This window comes from Pan troglodytes, chromosome 23 (genome assembly GCF_028858775.2).
Source record: "Pan troglodytes isolate AG18354 chromosome 23, NHGRI_mPanTro3-v2.0_pri, whole genome shotgun sequence".
Classification (NCBI taxonomy): domain Eukaryota; kingdom Metazoa; phylum Chordata; class Mammalia; order Primates; family Hominidae; genus Pan; species Pan troglodytes.
The window spans coordinates 1,169,461-1,174,732 of record NC_086016.1 but is presented as its reverse complement, the minus strand read 5'-3'; the positions used below and the strand labels follow the sequence as shown (position 1 = coordinate 1,174,732).

The following is a 5,272-nucleotide window of genomic DNA, read 5'->3' as shown; positions in this document are numbered from 1 at the left end:
CCGGGGAGACTCTTGGGAGCCCGGCCTTCATCGGCTAAAGTCCAAAGGGATGGTGACTTCCACCCACAAGGTCCCCACTGAACGGCGAAGATGTGGAGCGTAGGTCAGAGAGGGGACCGGGAGGGGAGACGTCCTGACCGGCGATGAGTTCCCTAGGCTCTGGCCACCCCACCCATGCCCCACGTCCCACGTCCCGGGCACCCGCGGGACACCGCCGCTTGATCCCCTCCTCTGTCCACAGCCGGCCCCACCCCACCACGCAACCCACGCACACACGCTGGAGGTTCCAAAAGCACACGGTGTGAATAGAGCCTGACGGAGCGAGAGCCCATTTCACGAGGTGGGAGGGGTGGGGGTGGGGTGGGTTGGGGGTTGTGGGGTCTGTGGAGAGCCCGATTCTCCCTCTTGGGTGGCTACAGGCCAGAAATGAATATCGCTTCTTGGGCGGAGGGGCTTCCTTAGGCCATCACCGCTTGCGGGACTACCTCTCAAACCCTCCCTTGAGGCCACAAAATAGATTCCACCCCACCCATCGACGTTTCCCCCCGGGTGCTGGATGTATCCTGTCAAGAGACCTGAGCCTGACACCATCGAATTAAACACCTTTACTGGCTTGGTGGGTTTGTTTGTTTCTGAGATGGAGTCTTGCTCTGTCCCCCAGGCTGGAGTGCAGCGGCGTGATCTCAGCTCACTGGAACCTCTGCCTCCTGGGTTCAAGTGATTCTCCTGTCTCAGCGCCACCATGGCCGGCTCATATTTTTTTTTTTTTTTTTTTTTTTTTTTTTTTTTTTTTTTTTTTTAGTAGACACGGGGTTTCACCCTCTTTCATTGGTTTTCACTGGAGATTCCAGATTCGAACCACACCTCATTCTGTGCCACAGAGAGACTTCTTCTTCTTCTTCTTCTTCTTTTTTTTAAGTGCAACGCAACATGTCTGCCTTATTTGAGTGGCTTCCTATATCATTATAATTGTGTTATAGATGAAGAAAAGGTATTAAACACTGTGCTAATGATAGCGAAAGTGAAGACAAAAGAAAGGCTATCCATTTTGTGGTTAGAATAAAGTTGCTCAGTATTTAGAGCTACCTAAATACGTCAGCATTTACACTCTTCCTAGTCAAAGCTGGCCGATCTGAATAATCCTCCTTGAAACACAATTTTTGATAGGGTTAAGATTTTTTTAAGAATGCGACTCCTGCAAAAGAGCTGAACAGACAATACACATTTAAAAACATCACAACACAAGGATCAACCAGACTTGGGAAAAAATCGAAAACGACACAAGTCTTATGAAGAACTGAGTTCTTAAAATAGGACGGAGAACATAGCCATCGGAAGAGAAGGCAGTATTGGCAAGTTGATTGTGACGTTGGTCAGCAGTAGCTGGCACTATCTTTTTGGCCATCTTTCGGGCCACGTAACTACTACAGCAAAATGAGATATGATCCATTGAACAACATATTCGCAAATCAAAAAATGTTTCCGTAATATAATGCTTCAGATTTAGAAGCAAATCAAATGATAGAACGCCACTGCTGTAATAAGTCACCCCAAAGACCACCGTATCTGACAAAATAACTACCACAGGGTTATGACTTCAGAATTATACTTTCTCTTGATATTTACTTATGTATGTATTTATTTTTTTAATGTATTTCTCTTGAGACGGCGTCTCGCTCTGTCGCCCAGGCTGGAGTGCAATGGTGTGATCTCGGCTCACTGCAACCGCCACCTCTCCGGGTTCAAGCGATTCTCCTGCCTCAGCCTCCCGAGTAGCTGGGACTACAGGTGCCCACCACCACGCCCAGCTAATCTTTATACTTTTAATAGAGACGGGGTTTCACCGTGTTGGCCCGGATGGTCTCGATCTCTTGACCTCGTGACCCGCCCGCCTCGGCCTCCCAAAGTGCTGGGATGACAGGCGTGAGCCACTGCGCCCGGCCTTCTCTTGACGTTTAAACTATGAAGTCAGTCCAGAAAAATGCAATCAATGTCAACGGTGAGTATGCTGTTGAGGCAGAGGGAGGACCACACTTTCTCATGTCTTATTCAGTTGATCACAATAGGACCTAGGTAGTAATTTCCTATGTGCCCACTTATACACGAGTACAAAAGAGTAAAACAGAGAGACCGCTACATGAAAGGGTACGTGAAGTTCTTCATAGTAACTCCGTAAACTGGAACACTGTCAAAAAGCAGCAGCTCGTGAGTTGTTTCCATCTATTTTTCTATTCTCCAATAAGTGAACTATGCTATTCCTTTCCAATCTCCCAAGCGCTCCTTGTCCCCATCACCACTTCGGTGCTCGAAGAAAAAGTAACAAATCAAGTCACACAACTAAAGAAACACATACACGAACCAAAGACAACTACAGCGTCTGCAAAAGTTTGCTAGAAGACTGAAACTGTTGAGTATAAGGATCTGGTATTCTAGGATCATGAGTTCATTTCAGAGTTTGTTCAAGACATACGTTTCATAAGGAAACATCTTAGTTAGAAGTTATTCAGCACTATGTACCATCCCTAAGTATTTTTAACCAAATTCGTGACAATAAAGAGCTATCTAACCAGAAAAACTAGCGAGTACCGGCACCATCCATAGGGCTTTGTCTTTACACTTCATTACCACTTACCATGCCTTACAATGTCTGGGATTGACCCTGATAGCATTTCGAAAACAAGCTGATGCTTTGTCCAATTCTTCAGTGAAGACAAGCTCACGCCCTAATGCACTATAGGCATAAGCATCATTTGGATCCACTTCGAGAGTTCTCTGGAAGAATTGAATCGCAATATCGTGTTCCCGTTGCAGACCGAAACAGTTCCCTGCAGCACACCAGGCCTCTGGCTGGCGAAGTTTTATCCCTGTCTGTGAAGTCTTTGGACAGAACTGAAAGAGCAACATCTTTCGGAGGATGCCAAAGTGTTGTAGAGCAGATCTCCATGCCTTCGACTCTGTAATTCTCAATCCTTCTAACCTCTGAGAATTTTCTTTCAGCTTGCGTGGACTCTGAAAGTTTAAAATAGGCCCTTCCAATTTGGCACAGTACCCAACCGGTATTGCGGTGGTGAGAAGCTAGATGGCTCAAGATACTGACTGACAGCTTCTTTGCCGTGGTGAGAACACAAAGCTAAATAACCTTTCCCCCTTTCACGAGGAAGGCTCATCAAGCCTTCCGCTGCTGCTGCTTTTTGTAGATTAAAAGCCTGAATCTGAGGCGCGATTGCGGCTATTTTCCCTTCTGGAATGATGGAAGAGTCCAATTTTGTCACTTCCATGGCTATCACTTATGTTCGGTGGAGTTATTCCTCCTTTATTAGCTTTACTTTTTGTTTTTCTGTTTGGGATTTTAGGTGGAAACTTCCCTTTTAATTTTCTCCTATTCTCCTCGGTTGTGGAGCTGTCACTAGTCAAGAGTCGTGAATTTCTTCGAGGCGGTGCATTTGGGGGAGATGCCATAGTGGGGCTCAATACCTGAGGTGTTGCCCTTGTCGGCGCACCAGAACTTTGTGTTTTTGCAAGAATTGGGGTTACCTTTCGGCTCTTTCCCCTCTGCGAGAAGACAGACTGTGTTCCGGTTTGGCCGATTCTGGCAACAGACTTTTTTGAAGGGGCTCCGGTGGATGGCACGTCAACGACAGAAGGTGTCTAATACCAGTGCAGTTTTGTCCATAGGATCCGTCTCCGGGACTTGGGGCTTCTAATGGCAAAATGCCAACGCTTGGGGCTCATGGACTAACTGCTGCTGGTCCTCCTAATACACTTCGACCAGTTTTTGGTTTATGTTGAACCTGTTTAGATCATATGGAAGTTCCTGTTCCCAGTGGGACAGTATCAGGTGAAAGGACAGCTGAATCGATAGAAGACACTGGGGAGTCTGTATTCAAGGAGTACTTTGAATTGGAAGATTCTCAATTCAATCCGTTTAATTCAACGGTGTCCTGGGGTGTTTCCGTAAGAACGGTCTCAGGCTGTCTGTGACATAAACTAGGACGAGGTCCCAGTGTTTTGGCGCAACACTTGGACAGGCAGTTGCTAAAGCTCTCTAGAGATGTGAATCAAAATGTTTGGTCAGGATCTGGCTTTTCCCCCCTGTTTCACATCATGATTCAAAGGGACACCGGAGGAAAGGATTTCAACGAAGGCTCTTTTGGTCACATTCTGATCCTTTGGTAAGCCGATCTGCCTTGCAATATACATGTCCCAACGATGGACGGGGAAAGCGAGCTGAATCAGCAAACTCAGGAACAATAATATCATCATGGCTTTTCTGCTTATGAAACACTCCACCCGATAAGATTTGATCCCCTTCTGCAAGCTTGCTGAGATCAACACAACATTTCGCAAGCAGGTATTTGCATTGCGGTGTAGTACAACTGTGTCCTTTCCAGAGTCTATATGTTTTATAGGCCTTTCCTGAGCGGTAAGAAGAGGTTGCCAGTAAAAACAAGGCTTCTTCTGAGTGTACTTCTGCATAGAGGCGTTCTGCGAGGAAAACCGCATCTCGGTAGGCATAGTGGCTTAGTGCTTGCCATATAGCAGCCTGGACGGGTCCCTGCAGCACCGCCATCCTCGAGGCTCAGGCCCACTTTCTGCAGTGCCTCAGGCACCGCCCCCCCACCCCCCCACCCCCCACCCCCATAGCGGCTCCGGCCCGGCCAGCCCCGGCTCATTTAAAGTCACCAGCGACCGTTACCGACCGTTTACCGTGGGATGGGGGAGTCCGAGCCAGAATGACTTCTTTATCCTGCCGACTCTGGAAAGCCCGGCCCCTTGTGATCCATTGCAAACCGAGAGTCACCTCGTGTTTAGAACACGGATCCACTCCCAAGTTCAGTGGGGGGATGTGAGGGATGTGGCAGGTAGGACGAAGGACTCTCTTCCTTCTGATTCGGTCTGCACAGTGGGGCCTAGGGCTGGAGCTCTCTCTGTGCGGACCGCTGACTCCCTCTACCTTGGGTTCCATCGGCCCCACCCTGGAACGCGGGCCTTGGCAGATTCTGGCCCTTCCTGGCCCTTCAGTCGCTGTCAGAAACCCCATCTCGTGCTCGGATGCCCCGAGTGACTGTGGCTCGCACCTCTCCGGAAACATTGGAAATCTCTCCTCTACGCGCGGCCACCTGAAACCACAGGAGCTCGGGACACACGTGCTTTCGGGAGAGAATGCTGAGAGTCTCTTGCCGACTCTCTCTTGACTTGAGTTCTTCGTGGGTGCGTGGTTAAGACGTAGTGAGACCAGATGTATTAACTCAGGCCGGGTGCTGGTGGCTCG

General features: G+C 48.5%; 1 pseudogene; it reads right to left on the bottom strand.

Annotated features, from left to right (window-relative positions):
- Positions 1-747: 747 nt before the first annotated feature.
- LOC134809691 (cell division cycle protein 27 homolog) lies at positions 748-4,630 on the bottom strand (annotated as a pseudogene).
- Between the last annotated feature and the right edge of the window lie 642 nt (positions 4,631-5,272).